This window comes from Chiroxiphia lanceolata, chromosome 2, assembly GCF_009829145.1.
Source record: "Chiroxiphia lanceolata isolate bChiLan1 chromosome 2, bChiLan1.pri, whole genome shotgun sequence".
Classification (NCBI taxonomy): Eukaryota; Metazoa; Chordata; class Aves; order Passeriformes; family Pipridae; genus Chiroxiphia; species Chiroxiphia lanceolata.
In genome coordinates this window covers 117,392,076-117,414,728 of record NC_045638.1, presented here as the reverse complement: position 1 = coordinate 117,414,728, position 22,653 = coordinate 117,392,076, and the positions used below count along the sequence as shown (strand labels likewise).

Sequence of the window (22,653 nt, the reverse complement as noted above, 5' to 3'; positions counted from 1 at the left end):
CTAAAAGGTAAAGTCATGACTTCCCTCTGTTTCTGCTTTGTATGGCACATGTACCTGCTTTTGGGGTGGGAGCCTTGTAGAAGCAGAGAGACACAACTCTGCCCTTCTTATTCTGGTATAGCTAATGGTTAGGGAATTTATTTTCCAGTGAAGTTGATCAAGGCCTGGCTCAGACTCCCACAAGAGGTACAGACTAATTTTCTGTCCCTCTCTTACCCCAAAGAATGCTGGGCTAGGTTGCTTTTATAATGAAAATACACACATACACACAGCCCCCAACACTTTTAAAACTACAGTAACAATACAAGTAGGCTAGGATGGTTTAAGAAAGGGGCTTATGGGTATCTTCTCCTGTTATTGATGAAGACCAACCAATGAAAAAGTGCTTTTCCTTTTTCTTTAAAAATTGTGAAATAAGGAAGCTGGTCTACTTTATTCCTCCAGACAGTGTAAAGTACAGCTGTCTAGCTAGTGGCAAGAAAGCAGCTTAGCATACGGTGATTTTTATCCCAAAGAAGACTCCTTCCCTGCTGTTTGAGGATTTTTTTTTCCTTCTCCCCCAAACCCAGCATTTGATTGCTGTCTAATTCCTGACTGAACTGCACACAGTTGCCTCCCTCCATGCAGTGTGTGACCCAGATATCTAGCTTACTGCTCTGCAAAGCACATTCCCCTGCACTGACAGATAAACCAGTTTCTTGTGGCTGCTTAAAAATGGGAGCTTTAGCTGCTGGAGAAGTTCTCAGCAAGTGGAGGCGAAACACGAAGGAGAGTAATCCACCATGCTCTCGACAACCAAAGGAGATGCACTTGCTATCACCAGCCCCCACATACAACCCCACTGGCAAAGGAACAAAGCTGGAAAATCCTCGAGGTGCAGTGGAGGCTGCCAGCAGCACTAACATGATTAGTTAAGGGGATCTGCTTGTTTTCCTCACACAGACATGGGAAGCGCTAGTGCGGTTCAGCTGGGGCACTCCCCTTAACTGGGTCATCTCTGCTGCAGGCCCTGAGTAGACATAAAAGCTGCCAATTTGTGCTAAATGCTGTCAAAACCAGCCTGATAATCTTGTCACTTTTTCCTCAGGTATCAGCAGAATTGGGCTTGGCCAAGAGGTAACTCAGGTACTTGTGTCCACGTCATAGCTTTTGGCCAAGGGTGCTTATTCCACTTTTCACTCATAACACGTTCCATTACAGACAAGCCCCTAAACAACACCTGAATAGGTAAAAAAAGCTTGCCCAAATGATAGTTTTTTTCCTCCAATGAAATCATTAGAGACTAAAAGATTGATAATTTAGTGAGAAGTGTCCCCTTCTACCTAACCTGACTTAATATAATATTTCTTCTCAGACCCTCCCCCAAACCTTTTGGCACAAAAATATAAGCAACATTATGAAACATTATAAAAAACCTAGTTGTCATAGAGGTGGCTTTAGAAACTAGTGGAGTAAGAGGATCTCAACTGCAACCCTTCATCCAGTCAATACACTCTATGATACCCATAAAATGAGTATTGCCTGCTTGTGGGGTGTTGGGGGTTTTGTTTGTTTATTGTTTTGGTTTGTTTTTTGAGAAGACAAGAGATGTCATTAAAAATGGGAGCAGGTGATGGTGACTGCAAAATATTTGCTACATATCCTCCTTTCTGATGTGAAACTAGTAATTTTTGGTTATGCATTTTGTGTACCTTAAGGCCCATGATAGATGATTTTAAAGCAGAATACGGGCCTCAGTTGAAAAACCTGAGATGTGCAGAAAAAAGTCTTTAGAAAGATGAATTCATCCACTGCAGTAATTGGGTCAGAAAGGTCTATGAGGAGGTCAACCACTCTCGTTAAGTGTTTAATCACTCAGGATGATTAGGAAGTCTGTTCACATATACACCCTAAAGGAAAGAACAATATTGTAGCAATTGATTCCCCCAGAAATATAATATTAGACTCAGATTATCTACCCATTCGATTTGATGGATACGTTTTCCAAAATCCAGCATATTTTCCTTGAAGCCTGTCAAATCTTGAATATTCACATTCACAGTAAGCTGGGCAAGGTGAGCTAAAGGCAGCAAGAAAAAAAAATGAAACTCTTTTGACAGGTTAACTTCTGTGGCACATGCTGCAGAGAGGAGGTCACGTTCTTATCAGAAAAATCCATTCTGACCTTAAAAACCTTTTGAGCAATGTGAAAATACTAACATGCCTCGATTTTTCTCCACACTGCATACTGCCCGGAATGAAAACTCTAAGATAGCTCTCCAAACATTATGAGCCTGATTTTTCTACCACTTACCTGTTCCAGGAATTTGCAAAAAAAGCTAATTAAAGATTGAATAAAAATAGGTATAAACCTTTTGACTAAAAATAACATTTTTCATTTCACACATTAGTGAAAACTAAATATTTTTCAGTTACAACACACTAAATAATATGGCAAATGGGAAAAGTATTTCTTACGCTGTTTTTCATTGAAGACATCATTGAGTTTTTTTAATAGCTTTGTATCTTTACATGCTGCATGAGGTTATCTTCACTTTACTCTTACCAGTGAGATCAGTCAGCAGAACACATTTCCCCACAGGTACTAATTCTAGTGGTTTGTCCTCCAAATCAACAAGAAACAAGCCAGTTCTGGTCTGGAAGCCACAGTGGTGTGGAGTTCAATCCAAATTGAAATGCAGCGTTTCTCATCCACCTCGTGGCAGGGCCAGCCCTGAATTCATGCACTTGAGAAGCTTCCAGATCCCAGCTGATCCCCTCTGAGTGTGGGCTGAATGGATGCATGACTGCTGCTGTCACAGGAATACTAACTCTCTGAAAAGGATGCTCAGTTTACACACACACTGTATATTTGGAGCCTGCTTGTGAGTCAGTTCTGCTTGCTGGGAACAGGCATCCTCAGAGGGCTTCACAAATGCTCCTTTCAGCAGCTCCAGCCCTAAACTTCCCCCTCCCTTGTACTTTCTATATTATTGTTCGTGCTCCTCAAGTACCCCCCACACCAGAAATTGGTAGGTTTTGTGGGAGCTGGGCAGTAAACCTCCAGTAAAATTGATACTACTGCTGCAACACTGGTCTTAGTAGTACCCAAGCAATAAACCAGAAAGGAGGAAGAGTAATTGCTGAAATTAATTGCTGTTAAAAATAAAAAGGAAGAAAGGAGGTGGGTAAAAGTGTGCTCACATACTGCAAACATGCTCTTAGCACTGCCATTAAGCCCTTTCAGAGAACTCTGAACCCAATAAAGGCAAGCCCAAATCCTCTGAATGCAGACTAATCACTTCCATGAGGAAGATCATAATTTCCGGTATTATTTCCAGGACAATTAACAGGAAACCATGGTTGCTAGTGTCTTTAACTTGATTTGTGGCAGCATCTGTGGCACAGTGCTGCTGAAAGTCTACCCCTCCTAGGCCAATGCAGAATGGTTATCTGCTCCCACCTGGCAGATTTACCTTTTAGTTGCCAGTATAACGAAGCACCAGGTATTAAGTCAGTTGCAGATTGTCCCTCTTTTAAAAGCAAAACCTAATAAAAACACCAGCTATTTCATTGAAGATCATTAAACTGTAAGAAATGTCTTTTGTTTCATATACTGTAGGTACAAAACTAAAGAGGACTGTTCTACTGGAAATTTTCTGCTACTTTTGATGAAGTGCCAGAACCTACATGCAGAAAGCAGAATGGGTAATAAGGAACAGTAATTTACAGTTCTCAAGAATCTTATACTCAACACTTAGGAACATAAAAAATATTAATAATTTAATTAAACCTTAGCATTTTAGCAAATCATATCAAGAATCCCTTCAATAAAGTGGTCTGTCACTATAGACTTAAAATCAATATCTAGCTTTTAGCCAGCACAAACTTAGTTGATAAGCATTAGTTGTATTTCTGTAGAAGTAAATAGCTATTTATGAAGCCTCTCAATATGTGTTTGGAGTCAATAAGTATTCATATGATCTTTAAGACAGAAAAAGGAGGCAGACTGTCTGTAACTCACTGATCTGCCCTTTGTTAACCCAAGGCATTGTTATATAGGAGCCCACACCACTAATCGAATTTTACTAACAATCCTTGAAGCTTTCTATTAACTATTTTTCATTCAAATTTAGAGCATTTCAGGAAAGAGAGAGGAGACAGCATTCAAAAAAACCTTCAACACATGGCTAAAGTGAGAGACTTAGTTTGGAACCATCTGCCTTGATGTTCCCTGAAGATTCAAAGTTGCCAGAGTTTTAGAAAGGTAAGAAGGTCATGCAGTTAAACAAGAGGCACTTGTATTTATATTATACTAAAAGAAGGGGCAAAAAGCCCCCAAAAACCCAGGCGGTACTGCTTGGCTCTGTGTAGATGCTTTATACAGTAAGTATAATAAGTATGTAGAAAATCTTTGAATCTTAAAACATCTGAGAGTGTAGGTCATTTTATCTTTGGATTCATATCTGGCAGAAAACCTGTAGCTGTATCAGTCAGTTTAAAACAAACCTCCTTAAGAAATGACCACAATTCTGATTTTTCTGCAGCTCTGGAAATGCACATTGACTGCACAAGCCCACTATTACTGCAAAGTTTTAATCTCATTTGTATATTCTGGTTGTTCTCCAATCCTAAACATGCCTCTAGCAAAGCAGAACTCAGCCTATTAGCACAGATTTTTAATAATTTTTCCCTTCCTTTTCTCCCTCATTTTACTTTTTTACATTATCCCTTTCAAAGTGCTTGGTTTTTTTTTTTTTTTTTATTAGACATTAAATTTAAGTTGATGCAGTACATAAAAACCTGAATTATATCAGCTGGCAATAAATACTTTTAACCTAAAGATTTATTTATTTATTATCTATGTATTCTTCCCCTGTCATACTTCAAGGTCTATTGTAATACATCTGGCTAAAAAATCTTGGTTTATTTTTCAGTAAAAATATGGATTCTTGCAAAATTTTATTGCAGAGTTATTGGAAAGTAATATCTGTTCACCTAAGAAGCTCTCCTGAATCCATGTTACCAACTAGAAACCTGTTGTGGGCCATTTGTTTTGTCTTTTTTCTCCCCCACTCTTCCTTAAGCAAGTATAACGGAGGCCAGAGCAAAAAACCATCCTTGAAGGACAGATCTTGGATGGTCATCCTTCCAAAGTGTTAAACAGCATCCAACTGCATTTTTATAGCTGAATTTTCTTTCAGGTCTGTGAATGGCAGGTATTTTATGACTCTGTACACCTGTTCCCATTAACAAAAAACCATACCATCCAAAAGAACACACGTGAGCAAGGAATTCTTCTTTACTAAGACAACACACCTTCAGCTCTGAAAACAGGGGCTACATCTTTGGAACATGGCTGCAAACAACTCCCTTGAAGTAAACACCAACTCTCAGAAATACACTGGTCCAAATTCTTACTTGTCTACATTAGGTTTTATGAGAGAGAGATACTCATATTTCTAACTGAGCATAATGAAATGTAGGAACACAAATTTAGCTGATCTGAACTTCCACTACGGTTAGAGTTGGAAAGCAAAACAGTGAGAGAACTCAGCCAGAGGCAGGGTACCAAGCACCCTCATTCACTGGCTAATATAACTGTGGTGCTACTTAAAACAGGAAAGATAGCAGCAGAGACAACTAGTTTAATACACTATTAGGAAGAGGAATTTTGTGTCATAAACATTTTTTTTTTTTTTGCCATAGCTTCCTAATTTTCTCTAATATTAACAAGATAAATTTCCACAAAGATTCTCTGAAGGGACAATCTTTGCTCTTAATTACACCTTGTACTTGAGAAAGAAAGGCAGAAAAAGTCACTGCCAGAAAAATAAAACCGTAATATTGTGACTTTTACAATTCCTGATTTATATTAACATAAGGAAGAGAGAAACTTTTGTCATCAACAAGCCTGGAAAGCAAACAAAATTTAAACAAACAAAACATGAACATTTCCAATTAATCACTCCAAACTCTCCCTTTTCTGTTCTCCATTTTTAGATTAATCATACTAATTTTTTCATATGAACAGTTTTTCCATGTGAGATAGTCAAGGCCAGGGAGAAACCCAAGAAGGTGCGAATAATTTTTTAAACTTTCAAATTTTTCTCATTGGTAATATTTCAGTACTGTGAGACAAATCTGATTCTCTGTATTCCTATTCCTCCTAGAATTCCTCTGCCCCATTAGCAAGGCTGATTGGAACATCAGTACAATTCAATTCCTGTGACTTGAATTTTTCTCACGCTGTTCTATTTTGGCACATTGAACCGCTTTTATTCCCCTTGTATCTTTTTAATATATCAAATTACTATAATAAACAATAGTCTTAGCAGAGAGTTCATCAACAAATGGCAAGTAAAAATGCTACCCGAAGTGGGTGACTGTAGCACCAGCTGCAGTGAAAGTGATATATATTTCTATAGTGTACTCAAAACATGAGACATTACTGGGCAGAAAGTTACCTCCTTGGCATCCTCCATTCATAAGCAGTGCTGAAGTGATTCCTGTACTCTACTGCCTCGTGTGCCAAAAATATTCCTGTACAGTTTAAAATGTTAGGAAGTGTGAAATTAAATTCTCCATTCCCTTTTCACAGTCTTCTCAGAATGAGATCAGTTGAAGCGATGCCTACACTCCAGCCAACAAATCGAGGCCACAGGGCTCAGTTCTTCATGTTCCCTACACACCCATCTGACCTTCACAGGCATGCTGGCACAGATCCATAAATCTTGTTTGGGCACTTACTTCCTAATGATTATCCCAAAGTGGGATAACTCAACTGGTTTGTTTAGCTCGAAGGTTGTTCAGGAACAGCCTGAATCTTCAGGTGCTGACCAACACCTCCTGATACTGAACTTGTCATTGTTGAGGCCTTCTGTCACCATCTGAACACAAATAAAATACCAACAGCTGGCAGAACAAGCTCCAGTCATGGGGCTCAGTTGCCACAGCTAGAGAAATTCTGGCCTCCCTTGTTTAGCAGCACTTCAGCTCTCCACATTGTAACTGTTCAGTCTTCTTGAGACCACCTCTCTTTCCTTTGCATCTCTTCTTGGTCTTAGTTGGGTGTTCTCAACCCGTTTGATCTTTTACCCAGGAGAGGTTTAGGAACGCGTATCAGAGGATGTTCCAGCAGTAGAGGGCTTCTCAGGTATTTTGGTCAGAGATGACTTATTAAAATTCAAAAAAAACCCCAGATATTCTGCAAATAGGAGCAGTAGTGCCTGAGGAAGTGTTATACAATGATTTAAGACACGTATATATACTCATGCAACACACATGTTCCTCTGTCACAAGAGGTAATTTTCTACAAAGGCACAGAACTATGCCAAGTTCATCATGACAACTCACGAGTCAGAGGGAAACAGGAAGCTCTAAACAATGAATTATCATCTATCAAGATGCATTTTGTCTTAAAAATTGTTGTAGCACAACAAATACTCATCTTTGTGTGCCTAGATAGAGAATCTCTTTTTCCTCAGTTACTGATATTGATCAGACAGACGATGAAAGCAAATTTGCAGATATTCTTCATATGCATGTATCATTTTAAATGCATTCTCTGCCATGAGTTGCTTCAGAACCACAGGATTGTACATGGTCAGCGTAGCCAGGATAAGAACTAACTGTGAAGCACATTCTATTCATCAAATTTTATGTCAGGAAAGATGATAAATCCAGAGTGCCAGTGATGGATTTCTCAAACGAAATATAAAGTTGAGGTTGACCTGGAAAATGTTAGTTGTCAGCAACTTGTAAGTTTAATTCCCATCTATGTCTTATGAGCAACTGCACTCCAGATGGGATGCTTTGTCGTCAGGTTCTGCTGGGACTATTTCAAATGCACTGCGTATGCACTGAATCATAATCAAGTTTCAGACATGTTTAAGAGCACATTTGAAGTAAAAGTGAAAGCAAGATAAATTTTTGATCTAAGGAATAAGCAGTATGACAAGAATAAATGTCTCAGTTCATAATTCAAACCAGAAGGAATTTCATCAAATATTAACACGAAAATTTATATGTATTGAAAAGTCAAGTTATTTTACCATAAGATGATAAAGGCAAAATGATTCAAGTATCATCCTGACTTAAGCGTGTCATTATGATTCTTTATATCTGGAAATACAAATCATTTCCACTTTAGGAGTCTAAAAATTTGAGAGCAATATCACCCAACATCCTTATCCCAATTTATGTAATTTTGCTTAGAAATTTCATAATGAACTTCTACTTTACATCAACCTCAAATAGCTAAAATTCCAAAAATCTGGTTTACTATGTATTTTAGCCTGTGAAAATCTAGAGGGCTAGCATACAAGTGTCAAAACAATCAAACTAAATCCAAGATACCTCTTGCAGGTTAAAGACCACAGATGACACCATTGACCCTTTTCTCTGCTACCCTGTTCTGTAATCAGAGGGAGCAGAACACCAACCTATCAGTTTGGGCACATTCAGATTCTGGCCAATAAAGCACTCAGGGAATCTACTTCTAATCCAGGATCTATTTATCAATACAAATAGCCTACACTTTAAAACTGAAACTGTCTATTTTAAAACATATTAGAGAAGCTTAGAATGGATCTGACCTACTAGAGTATACCCTGAGCAGCCACTCACTGTAATGGAGAATGAATTTAAGGCACTGGAATCATAGATCTTATTAATTGGTCTGGATCTACCTGTATGAGAAAAGGAAATTTCCGAAACATCCCTGAAAATACAGCTTGGAAATCAAACTTATAAATCTGTCCTACAAGAATAGTGACTCGTACCACCAGAACAGGGAGCAATGAATTATTTCAACCTAAATCCTAAGTGTCATTGACTAAATATGGACTCCAAAGGGGACTGTAAAATGTGGTAATTTAACTTGAAGTGGCTTAAGAGATGCTGAGTTTCAGATACCAAAATAAAATTGCCTGAAAGTTTTCTTGCTGATGCTGTACATATTCCAGATTATAACAAAAAAAGCCTCACCCTTATCTACCACATTTATCAAATTGAACATCGATCTACACTCAGAAATTTGACAGCTTGCCTTCCTCTTCAGTAAGTCTAGGAAAACATTTACATCCTTGTGTCCCTTTAGCACAGGCAAAGAATTCCATCGTCCCCCCCAAACCGCCACCCAACTTGCAAAACGTGTCTGTGAATTAATTCAAGCCATGTGGAAAAAAGGCATTTGTTTTTTAAGAGCAGAATATCAGTACAAAATGCAACAGACTCTGTGACAACAATAGTTTCTGTTTAGCTAAAGTGTCAGGCAAAAGGGTGCACTTCATCCCACCTCAGTGTCCCTTCAGTTCGAAAGGCAGTACCCATATTGTGCAGCCTCTTCTGAGGAGCAGCTCTCTTATTTCTTCATCAAGTCATATCTTTCAATACAAGTATATTTAAAAGCCTCAAGGTATGCTGTCCTAGTGGAGGCTAACTGACTATTTTCCAAAGTGGAGCAGAAAAACATTCAAATACTTCTGAAAACACCAAGAAATGCTTCATGAAGAAAAATGTATGTGAAAAATAATTTTCAACCTGTCTGTTCTTAGCATTCCTCTTCTAACTTTTCTCTTAAATCTCATGGCAACAATAGATTGACTCCAAAGAATTAAAAAGAGAAAAAAAAAGAAATCTGCTGTGACTTGAATGTCATAGTTGATTGAGGCACCCACTTTTCATAGATGGCAAGGAGTTGATGTTAATAATTTTATGACATCATTAATACCTTCCATTAAATTTGACATAAATGACTAAATCAATGCTTTTTAGAGCCAGGGTTATGACTTGATCTAATACCACTTGAGGGCACATGCCTAATTTCACGGCAGTGAGTCATCCCCTCTTACTCACTGAGGCTTTGTCCATCAGGAGCACGGCAGCAGCACATCAGAGACATCCAAGCTCCTTCCAAGAGCAGCACACACCTCTGCAGAGCTCCTGGATTGCAAAATCTCAGCTTCTGTGTTAGGAAAGTATCACACCTTGCTGATCTCATATACAGTTTCCAGGTCTAAAACCAGAGTACTGAACACCTCTACAGGGATCTGATGTGATTTTCTGGGCTGGGCACTGAAATATCTTAATAAAAAAAAACCAAAAACCAAAAAACTGTTGTTCAAAACCTTATGTAAATGTCTTGTTTGCAGTGGGAAAATATAACATACTAGAATATGGCTTGAGGAATACTAGGAATTAGGGCAGTATTAAATGCATCATATCAAGAAGGATCACCAAATCTAGCAGTATGTCAGATAGCCACGGTTAATTCAAGGTTTAGTTTTTGCTAACACTGAGCATAATCTCTTTGAAGAGACTGTTTTGGGGTGGGTTTTTTGTTTTGTTTTTGGGTTTTGTTTTGTTAGGGGTTTTTTCCAAAAAAAAGGAGCTTACATGTAACAAGTAACGGCTAAACCAAAATATATTTCAGAAAAAACAAATGAGGACTTGTACTACTATAGGTCATTAGGTCAAACAACGTTGTAGTCTTCACTCTAGTGTTTACCTGGACCTAATGCTCAAATGCCAGCCTTTACTAACATTTGTGTTGTGTTATTTACTGCATTATGTAATGTCCATAAAAGCTTTCTTCCCCTTTCCTACTGGGAGTTTGCTCTGTGTGTAGACACATCTGATACTGGCTCCATTACCTGACCCCTGTGTGTGCACCAGAGAGATGAGATTTTTGCTATAGGGCCACGATTGGGCAGGTCACACACACTCTGCAAATTCCTCCAGCTCTCCCATGACCACAGGAAGAGAAGTCTCTGCAAAAGCAGGTAATTGTAAAGCTACATAGAGCTCTGTGTGGAGTCCTACACTCCTTACCATCCACAAAAGGAACAGAGGCTAACAAAAAGAATGATTATAAGTAAGAAAGAGTAGGCCCAGCTAAGAAACAAAAAATCCTGCGAAGTTTTATCCCCCTTTAGTCATTCTGCATGTAAGAATCACAGTAGAATCAGTACCTATAATGTCAGATTCAGGGGTATTTTATATTCAGCCTTTCAGAGTATGACAGTGTGCAGGGATTTACATGTAGAACTATAGGAGTGAAAACCAGGACAAGAGCTACTATTCAGACCTTGTGTGGAAGCCAGCCAAATGTAATTATAAATGGAATTAAGAAGAGTCATCCACTTCTACCCATCTATTCTAGGATTTTATTTGGTGGAAAAAATGGTCCAGAGTATAACAAGCATGCTGAGAATCTGTGTTAGGCACTTCTACACATCTTCTACTCTGTACTTGATTTTTTTTAAAAGCTTTTCTTTAAATACTGCCTATCTGAAAGAACAATTTTTTTCTATCTTTCTTTTTAAAAACAACAGTGTATAGTTAGTTCTTAAAGGGTTAGAAAAGTCAAACCAGAAATTATAGGGAAATGAACTATTTACTACAATGTAGCAATTAGAAGGCTAAGGTTTCTCCTTCTTGCCACTCTGCACACATATGGTGACCCCAAATGATCAGCCTATATTTTCAAACGCCACACAAAGCGAATTTCCAGCAGGGCTGTAAAAAGACTGGGAAAAATCACTTTGCAAGTCAGTTCACTTTATTTTTGAAAGCTCACCAAGGTCACAAGCCCAAGGAAAGCTTAATTAAAGTCGATGGAAGATGCAGAAGCGAGGCAGAAAGAATAAGATGGCAAGAAAAATCATTTTTTGAAACATATTAGATTATGTGAAGCCAGAGAGGCTTGACACCATCGATTTCAGAAATGGGTTAAAGATAAGGAACCAAGTATTGTAGGAATTACAATGAGGTAAAGCAGGCTGGGAACATCTGCTGCACACATCCACTTTCTCATTCCCAGGGATACAATGAAGGCTAACACTTAAGGGTGTGTAAACCCAAAAGACTTTCATTTGGAGCCACATGATTAACTCACAGGGCTACAAGGAGAAAAAAAACCCCAGGCCAGTCGTGTTGCTGAGCAAATATTTTAGTTTAGTCTCTTGTTGATTGCTAGGAAAACCCACAATATTTTTCCCCCATACATCTACATTTTACACGGCCCATTTTACGCACACCACCATTAGTCCTGGGAAAGGTGTAATCTGAAACATTTCCTGTTCAAGACAACAAACAGCTTTCCAGCAAGCTGAGAAGCTGTCTCAGTAAAGAACAGAAAATGAAACAACCCACAAGCTCGGCTAGCACTTATTATGCATAAAAATATTGGCAACACACGATTCTTTCATGCAGGTTTTTGTTTAACAATCAAAAACCTCTCCACAGGTAATATGGAGTTATGTATAAAGCACTTCTATACAACTGCATCTTGTACTGAGTTGAATGACATAGGGTCAATGCTTGAAGGTGTAATCCCTGTCAACAGAGTAATTTTCACTATCTGGGTGAAGAGTTTGCATCTTAACCTCTAAGACACTTGACTCCTCTCAGCGCTCATTGTCCCCCAGTGTGCTCTGCTGCAGGGAGCAACACCACGGAGGTGAAAAGCCACATGCAAAATAAGGAATGGAAGCTCCTTGCATGCTGTGTGCCAGCCATAGGCAACAAGGCCAATTACAAACTTCAGAAACCAGCACAAGGAAAAGCTTTCTGAGGGTCTGTGCAGAAACACAGAGGTGTATGGGAGCCCAAGTGCCACTGAACTCAATGGTCAGGGACGTTGTAGAATCAAGATGGGGAAGGGTCCTCATTCAAAGAACTTCCCAAAATCTCCTAGGAAGTTTTTAGCTGAAAAATTAATATGATTTTTCCCTTGCTTTTTAAATAGAAAAATAGTGATCTTTTTGCAAAGCATTTGAAAATACTTTCCAGGGTTTTATAATGCAGAGCTAGAGTCCCTTTGCAAAGCAGAAGAGCTGTCTGTTTCCAATATGATAAATGCTTTTTAGCATGAGGCTGTGGTGGCTACAGCAATATTAGATTTGTAATCAATTTTACTAGCCCCTCTGTTGTTTTCACATATGCTTATTGATTATTAATTTCGAACAGTAATATTTAGTCTGACTAAAACAGAAGTAGTCAGGAATCACACAAAGATTTAATTATTAAAAAAAACAACAACAAAGGATAAGTTAAAGGGCTGTATGTATACCAACAACTACCATACCTTGGCATACCATGTTGCTTCCCTTCCTGAGAATGTGATGATTGCTCAGTGGTCAGATGAAATTAATGAAGAAACTACATCCACCTAAAAATTCTAGAGGATTCTGGAGTTGCCTGATTGCTTTCAGAATTACCTATCTGATTGCTAGCCAGGGAAAGAATTTGACCAAATACTAATGTCGTAATATGTTCAATATTACTACATTTATGAAACCCATTTTCTCTGCTAATTTGACCACACTCTCTTCTCTTTTGCACCACCGGTCAAGGTACTGTCATTACTACTGAGGGAAACCATTGCCTATTAAGTAACACATGAACTATACATCTGCCTCTGCCATTTGTCCTGTATATAACCTATGTAGAACAAATAAATGATTTTATTGTTCACAAAGATACTTTCACTTTCCTGAATGCTGCTGCAGTCTGTAATTATTTGGAGATCTTATGTCAGCAACATTTGCCCAATGACACGCTTGAAAGTTCTGTTTAGAGAATTAATATTGCTGTTTGTAGTAGGTAACCTTGGGATATGTTTCTGCTCTTCCCTTTCTCGATGGTACACTTCATTATATTTAAACACATTCATGGAGGAGACAGACTGAAGCAAAGGCAGTTATGGGAAGCCAGGTTAACAGATTAAAAAGTTTAAGTGTTTGGGAGTTTTCTTTTTAACATATTGCAAAACTTACGTGTTTCTGAGCACCTCTAAGTATCTCTGGCCAGATATTTTGGATCATTTTAAGAAAGTTGGCTACAAAACCTAATGGCCAGACTTTCCCTCATGGCAAGGATACACGGCTGTGTCCCATGGAATGCAGCCTGCCTCAAAGGTTTCTGGTTCAGCTGCCCTCCTCACAGACTCCTCTGTCAGCATAGTTCTTTGCTCGCATATGAAGAGCATGCATGAATTTTTTGATGTTCATAATCCTACTGTTAGTACTAAAAGAATAATATCTTCTTGCTGAACCTTTGGAAGAGTATATTTCAGCAAAAATTTGCTTGTTTCAAAGAAGGACTCTCTCTCATCTTCCTAATTCATTGGCAGATATCACCTGCACAGAAGTGAGAGACAACAGCAAGGGCAGCAGGATGTGCAGGAAGAAGGAGGAAGTTTCTTTGAACAGGTCTCCCTAGATCTTGTTTAGAATTTCAAGGACAAGATTCAAATTGTTTTCGAAAGCGTGTCCTTCTCAGGGTGGTTCTGATTAGGAAGAAGTATATAACTGATTGGGAAGAAGTTTATAGTGGATAGACAGAAGGAAAGAGAGAAAAACCAATTCAGATGGATCAACAATCACCCCAGGGTGAGGTATAAAAGAACGATTACAATGTGGCTGTTAAAGATTATTCTATCATGATTCTAAAAAGCAAAATATTACAGAGTTTCATTATTGGAGATACTGAATTGTTCTATTGAGTGTTGAATTTGTATTTAGAGCTAGATAACAGCAGCACCTGGGACAGCAAGGAACTGGGTCATTTAGAGTCATAGAATCGTTTAGGTTGAAAAAGACCTCTAAGACCATTGAGTCAAACCATTAACCCATCATTACCAAGCTCACCTCTAAATCATGATACTAAACTAAGTGTCATACCTACACGTGCTTTAAATACCTCCAGGGATTGTGATTCCATCACTTTCCTGACCACCCTTTCGGTGAAGGCATGTTTTCTAATATCATGAGCCATTCCTACTCTGAGTGCTTCCTAGGGAAGAGAGAGGGAAAAGAGGAAGAGAGAGAAAAGAGCCTTCTGACAAATTTAAACCCAGAAATCTATAACTTTCACTTTAACCTGAAACAGATCTGGTATACTACCAAACTGATTTCAGCCTACAACCTGAAAGTCTATTTCTCAGACTTTTGTACAAATAAAATTTCACTCACAGGAATATAAATGTTTCTGAAGAGATGAACACAAAAATCAATAGGACATGGCCAAGTGTTTCCCTTTCAAAATAACTCCAAATATTTGTGATTTATTTTTGCCTATTATTTGCCCAGCTTGTAAGTTGAACTTAAAGCCTAACTATTCACAGCCTTTAGGGGAAAACCCAAGAGTTCTCTTCAGGTAAGCTACAGCAGTGCTCTGTCTACTTGGAAAAAAAAAATAGAAATTATACCATTTAGTTTGTTGAGCTTTAAATCCTTACTAGTCTCTAAACACTGCACCTTCACTAAAACACATAACCTTTTAAAAGTCACCTTAATTTTTCTTCTAAATATTCATCTGGCACAGTAGATAGAAAACTTTGGCTTTTTATATTTTTCATGGGACAGTATTTAAAATGTCCTATGTCAGGCTTTGGTAGTTCTCACAGTATTCCATAATGTGAAAATTTGCCACTGGGCACTGCCCTTACTATTGTAACTCTTAATGGTGGTGATTAAATGAGAGGGAAAAGCCACTTCTACTTTGTCTTTAGTTTCCAAAGGATAATGGCTACAGTGCAATCTTAGTGTAAACCAGAGATGCAAAGAATGGTTTGATCCTGAAAGTGCTGGAAATGGATGCTTTTTGGAATAATGCCCAGTGAACTGCAACTTTCAGACAGTGAAAGACTGTCCTATTAAATCTAAAAAGTTGGTTTGGCTAGTATACAATAGATAGTAAAGTCAAAGAACAAAAGTCAGATTGACTTGCTGAGGCATTTCTCTGCTGGAATGATAACCCACCTTTCACCATGTTCTGCTAAACTACCATAGTCCTAATCAAACCCTTATGCCCATAGAGGTATATGAGCAACACAAGGCAAATGTCAAGTGTCAACCCAGAGATCTTAAGGCACATGACAGAATTATTAACACCTATTCTTCCCCTTTTAAGAAAAAAAGGGGCATATATTGTTTTTAAACACTTGACAGGAATATCCTTTTCTTTCCAGGACTGACATTTTTGCTGCGTGACCCGCTCCTCTCTCTGGTATGAAGCTTCCTACTCTGTTATCCATGGTGATTTATGGGGAAGAAGGCAGGACATGGTCTGAATTCTACCAAAACTCAAGATACACTTCCATAAAGAGAGGAAATCAGTTGTTATGAAACAAGTTACCGGTTTTTGAGCAACTGCTCAGAACTCAGTCTCTTAGCAGAAACCTCACCAGTAATGCTATTTCTCTGCATTCTGATGGCTGAGACTAAAGGGGCTTTGTTTGCCCCAAATAAGAAGCATGATTCCAGAACATCCTAACTCTCTTCTGAGGAAAGAAACCAACCCCTTTCTCTCCCTACTCCTCGTGTTTCTACTGGACAACTTGCAAACGGGACAGGAGCAGCATAAAGCTCAGGTGGCACTGGGGAATGTGTTCAAAGCTCATATTAAACAAAAATTATTGGACTTAATCATCTTCTCTCCACTAAACACACGTGATTCCTTCTCCTTGGCTAGCATCTCAGAGAAATAATGGTTGCAGAGCCAGGTATTGCCCTTACTTGTAGTCAGCACAGAATGCTGTCGTGTGATTTCACAGATACACTCGAGGTGCCATTTAGCCATCTCCATCATCATTTCCTTTCAGCCTCAGGCTGAAAATGAGAATAAAACTGAAACAGGAAATTAGCCCTTTGGTCACAAGTACAAACATGTGAATGGGACCTGTGTCACCAGTGCAAATGGCTTATTTCTGCTCTTCCTTAGAAACAGGCAGGTAAAGCAGTGTCAGACTCCAAAACCCTGTTCTCAGTTTTAATGAGCATGAGAGAATAACACTGAAAGGACTCACATGTTTCAAGTTGCAATACATCAGGGTGTCAAAAACACTGGGATGCTACACATTGTAATCTTTTCTCACTCACCATTGCACAGTCAGTACAATTATCTTGTTGCAGCAAATTGGGGGGAAAAAAGTATCAAGAGTAAATTAGTGTTTAAAAGCTATGAAATCTGTATTGCAGGTTGTCCCACTTCCTATTAAAAATAAATAGAGGAATATTATGAAAGCATTAAATCAGGTTGTGATTATTTTTTTTAACAAGCTTATTTCTCCTTTCCATAGCATTGCAAATACTTTTGGTGCCCGGTTATGACACAATCTTTAATACTATCAGTGACAAGGGAAAAAAAATTAAAACTGGACGAGACCTGTAATTTTAGAAGCAATACATAACAGTGAGCAAATCTGATGGAAAATGCCATGAATAGTAATTGTTGGCTTGCAAAAATATGAAGGTCAGGAGCAACACCGGGTAAAGTTTAAAAGATAAGAATACATCCTGGGAGAAAATAAGAAATTGTTTTTCATGCAGATGCTTTTCTCAGTCAGCATAAGATTTTCATTGCATCTTTAAAATGCTAAGTGTACTCTTCGCTAAAAATAATTAATGATAAATAATTTGAAAACTTTACCTCTTCTCAGGTTCCTGGTGTTTATTGCACTCCAAAACTGCCAGGATGAATTATCCACCTCTGTTTGCTCACAGAAGTTCAAGAACCACATGCAGTACTTGGATACTCCGTCACCAAGATTCCCACATCATATCAGAGGTACGAACCTAAAAGGGCCGTGGTCAAACAGGAATAAATGAGGTAACACCCTATTTGGTCTTGTCATTATTATTAAGAGAAGAAAAGGAGAAGAAAATATTAGAAAATCAGGCTGAGGTTACATATTTGAAACTTCTGTTGAAATTCATCAATTGTGAAAAAGAAATAGGCTCTGCCTTTTGTCAGCGATGGAATATTATTTTGGAAGCTGTGAGGTGTGTGTGTGTCTGCTTCACAACTGGGCTCTTAGGGGGTGCTGCAATATATAAATATTCCAAAACATGTATTCCCAAGGAATGATCCCTAAATTCAGTTGTCCAAAGTTTCTATCTCGGAAAAGTTTTGGAATTTGTTTTCATTTTTCTCATGAAGGACTTTGCAGTGAGCAATGAATGCTGATCTGCTAATGATCCTCCGTGGCTGCAGCCTGGTGCAGCTCTGCAATAGATGATTCAGTTAATGCCTCTAAACATATTAGTCTTCACTGTTGCCTTGTTTTGGACTCTGGTTGTACTTCTAGTCAGTCCAGTGGACTTCCAGTGAATACACATTAACTAATTCTATTGTAAAAACTAACCTCTTGATGGTGCTTTTGCAGCTGTAGCTATTAAAGGACACAAGACAGATGAATTTTTAGGATTAATATTATCTCTCTTTTGGGTCAATATTAATCTACACACCATTATTTCCACCAGCACCATTTATCCATAAAGAAGCTGGTGCGAGACCAGGATTATCAACTTTGTGTTTCTCCTTAGTGTAAAGTCAGAGGACTTTTGAGTAAATCACACTTTTTTTTTTTTTTTCTTGGCTGGATGTTGAGCTGTCACAGCTCAACACTATTTCTGGGTGAAAAGAAGGTGTGTTTGTACCCACTCTTAACTGGGAGGCAGCTTCATGCTGTGGGCCAGCTCACAGTGCCAGTCCCACCGACCTGGCAGGAGACCCGTTGACTGGCCACCAGTTCCAGGACCCTCTCTGGCTTCATGACCACAAAAACATGGGGCATAGGAAGACTCATGCCATGGCAAAGCCACATGCTTGGGTAGACCTGGCTTGTGGCTGAGGCACGTAATCAGGAGGTACAGGACATCTTGATGCCATGTTGTTGTTTCCCAACTCGATAGGCAAGTTTATGTGGATAAGTTATGCACAGAGAGGCATTTCTCTACTATGGTAGTGGGAGCCATAAAAGACCTAAAACCATTTGCTTCTGTAATTAAATCATCCATCTCAGGACAATCAAGAAAAAAAACCTGCAAATGGAGACTTTTCAAATTCAGAAAAATTATGTGGGAAATAAATGTTTAAAAACCACACAGTTTAAATGGGTTTTCCTTTAATAGACTGAATATCTTGTTCTTATAAAAAATCCCAAACCAAAAAGAAACAATCACCGCAACAATCCACAAAAGCTGAAATTATTCACTAAGTACTCACTTGGTCTATTCTGTCTGACTTAGAATATAAAGTTTAGGGATTTAAAAACAGATTTGAATGGGTTTTTCAAATTATTACTGATCAGTTTTCTTCTATCTTATGAAAGCCCACCAACAGATGAATGATGAGTAGCCATTTCATATTTAGAGCTGTTGGTACGTAATTCACATGTATAGAAAATTTAAGAGTTGTTTGTTGTTGTTCTTGCCCTTTTAAAGAAGTCTAAAGGGGTTTTTGTTACTTCACCCTGGTATCCTCCTTTACTTGAAAACATCTTTTCCATTTAGATAAGGCTTCTTTTTTTTTTTTTCTTTTTTTTTTAATATGCCATCACACCACTGTGCAGATTAAGGGAGGCATTTGATTATATTGGTGAACCCTGCACAAGGGGCTGCCTTCAATATCAGCGCTTAATCGATTTTATAGACACAAACAATGAAGCCCTTGAAAACCAAATTCATACTTGAAGTGGCTAAGCCTTTTCTGTACATCCCTCTAACTCCAGCATTCAATTCTAGCTAAGAAAGATCATATTCTTCCTGAAGTATTTTTCTCCACACATTTTTTGGCGATTAGCAACAGAAAGGAGTAAAATGCCTGATGTACCACATTAAGAAGGATGCTAAGCGGTTTACAAATCTCAGTAATTAATGACTATTTTTATCACAGAGAATATAGACGACTTTCTTATATCTATCTGAAACTCAATATAAGCCTCTATAAGCCTCCAGGCTGCATAATTGGTGCAATAGAGCTGAAAATGAGATGGAGGATATAATACAGCTCAAGTAATCCTGCCTTTAGCTGAAATGGAACAGTGGAGGCTCTGAGCATCCAGAAATGTTGTTTCCACTAAGATTTAAAGCCAGCCAGCTGTCGGCTGCTGCAGTGAAAACTGTAGTGTTATTTACTTTCTTTAGTATACTTCGAATGTTTAAAGTGACACAACCATATTTATGGGCATTTTTTTATCTCTAGCAACTTACACAATGTATATGTTCACATTTTTTCTTGTTCGGGGACAAACGAGTGTGTATTCTTCATAGAAGTTTCAATTCAAGCACTCTGGATATTATCTCAAGTTACAGCACCCTGGAAAAGAAAAATTTGGTTTTACCTCTGCTATGCAGTAGCTGTGAGGAATAAAATCTTTTTGAAATTATAATGGGTTTATAAAGGGTTTAGAGAATGGGAGGGAACACAGAAAAGGTTTATGCAGCTGTGACATTTAAAGATTGAAAAAGAGTGCTTGTTATACAGAGACCTGTCTAAATCTGACAGGTTGGGATTTACTGTTTAGCACATACTTCAGATATGAAATAGAAAAAAGTTTAAAAAAGTAAAATTAAAAAATCCCACATCAATCTCACCTTCTCTTTCGTCCACAGTTTGCCTTGCAGAGAAGATTTTAATGGACTGATGACAATAATGACAAAATCATTAGTACAAGTTCCTGTAATTTGTTATGTAACTTGTTAGTAAATGATCTCCTTTTTGTGTGAGAGCATTGGAAAAACTCCCCAAATGCAGTGTCCTGGCTGAAATACACCCATCAGTTTAGGGTTTTTTTATTATTTTTTCCCCCCTGGAAATCTTTGTTATTTTAAAGTTATAACAGATGAAATGCAGTCTACAACCTTAGGTTTTGGTTAAGGATTATATCTTTTTTTAATTGTGTGCAAGGAGCCTGGCAGAACAGAGCCCTGAGGCGCTGCTGTATAACAATCATTAAATAACATTAAGCCTGTGGCAGGGGAGGAGGAATCAGTACAATCATTGTACATCATTCCTGATTTTCTGTCTCAGGGATATGTCGTGGATCTTGACACTGCTGGACTGAAGATGATGTGGAACAGCAGAACATTGTTATTACTGCTTAATAATGTTGAACAATACTTGGGAGCCTCTTCAGACTCCCAAGTCCTGCTCAGAAAGTGCAGTCACCTCTCAGAAGAGAGGACTGGTAGGCAATCACTGGTAGGCACTGTGCTCCATCCAGATAGGCAATGGAAATAACCTCTTGTAACACTTCTGTGGGAACTGCTCTTATGCTACAAACCATCCCCCACGATCACTTACTGAACACTGAAAACACTGGGACTGTGAGGAGAGACTGTTGCAAGGAGAAGCTTGAAGAGCTGGTGGTACATAGTCAGTCACTGTCACCTCCCTACAAGAGAACACAGACACTTCTCAGTGCCTTTAACACAAGAATAGATAGGTTAATAAGAACTTGTTCATCCTAGAGACCTTGAAATTCTGTGTTCTGTTGATCACGGCCCAGCCAAAGCATCATTTAGAGTGACAAGAATTTAGTTTCAAAACTGCAAGGGTGAGGCATTCTGACTTTTGTGGATGGACAGAAGTTATTTGTATGTGCTTCCCCTCACGGCACAGCTTGGAGCTCAAAAGGAAATTTATGCCCTCAATTTATCTTTCCTTGTACTGCATCTTTTATGTATTATTTTGTCTTTATGGATCACACTGCCAAAGATCTGCTAGGTATCATGCAATGAGACAATATAAAACGTTATGCTAAAAACTGCTTTATCACACTTACATTAAGCCAGTGTTATCAAATATGTTTTGGTATTCACTGTGGCATATAGAAATGCTTCTCCTTTTTCTATGTTAAACTTTCACAGTTTTACCAGCATCAGATTTGAACAGCTTTGCCTGGCTGATTTCTTGAAAAACCGGGTAAATGAGGAGAAGGGGGGAAATACATTAAGCTGGAGGTGTTTTGAACCTCACATTATTTCCTTTGGTTCCCAAAGCCCATTTGACTGTGTGAGCACTTACTCCAGGAATATAAGACCACTCTTTCTGAGAGGCAACTCCCCCATTAAGAGACAGGCATATGAGCCACAGAAAGTTTTGATGATGTTTCTGGAGCTATACATGACCAAGGCAACAGCGGTTTGGTTGAAAAGGTTGCAATATTGCCAGAGAAAAACTTCAACTAAAAGAAAAAAAAAGTGGGGAAGCAGGACTGAAAATTCACTCTAATAGAAAAGGTAATAGAGCTGTCCTTATGAGGATCACGTTCTCTATTCTTGTCTTGAAAGAACTAATCAAAGTTTTGATTTTACTGCTCAAATCTCCTCTATTTTTTTCCATAGGTTTTCGTACGTCTCAAATTTGCACTTCCAAATACAATCATTATCTTTCTAGTACCACCTCTTTCTGTGGTCTGCTCATGAACACTATCTTCTTAGAACCACACAATTCATTTTTCTGTTTCCTTCTCAGTGTTTTCCCTTTCATTCCTCACCATATTGACCTATTTTCAGGAACAGTTTCTAGTATTGTCAGAGTTTGAATCCAGCAGGATACACATTAGAATTAAGTTTTAAAAATCAACCTACAGGGTAAAGGGACAAAAAACCTCTACCTGTCACACTTTCCCTTCCCTGCAACAACAGCTCAAGATGACAATATTGCTGTCTGGACATATACACACACACACAGATTGCCCAGAGTTTAACAGACTTCTGTTACAGGGCAAATATTCTGTTAACAGCAACTTTCAAAGTTTACTTTATAGAACTCAGTCTTGCAGATAAATCCAGTGTTGTTCCTAAACCTCAATAATACTGGATCACACAATGAGTTATCTATTTCTTAGTGTTACAGGAACACTAAAGTTGAAAATTGTGC

General features: G+C 38.4%; 1 long non-coding RNA gene across 2 annotated transcripts; it reads right to left on the bottom strand.

Annotated features, from left to right (window-relative positions):
* Window positions 1–6,458: 6,458 nt before the first annotated feature.
* LOC116782641 lies at window positions 6,459–22,291 on the bottom strand. 2 transcript variants are annotated; one of them, XR_004355291.1, is made up of 4 exons: window positions 21,073–22,291; window positions 19,980–20,085; window positions 9,838–10,065; window positions 6,459–7,186 (listed from the first exon to the last, which is right to left on the bottom strand). It is a non-coding gene; the product is annotated as an uncharacterized LOC116782641 (long non-coding RNA). The 2 variants fall into 2 exon arrangements; XR_004355292.1 differs by lacking the exons at window positions 6,459–7,186; window positions 9,838–10,065 and adding an exon at window positions 17,123–17,561.
* Between the last annotated feature and the right edge of the window lie 362 nt (window positions 22,292–22,653).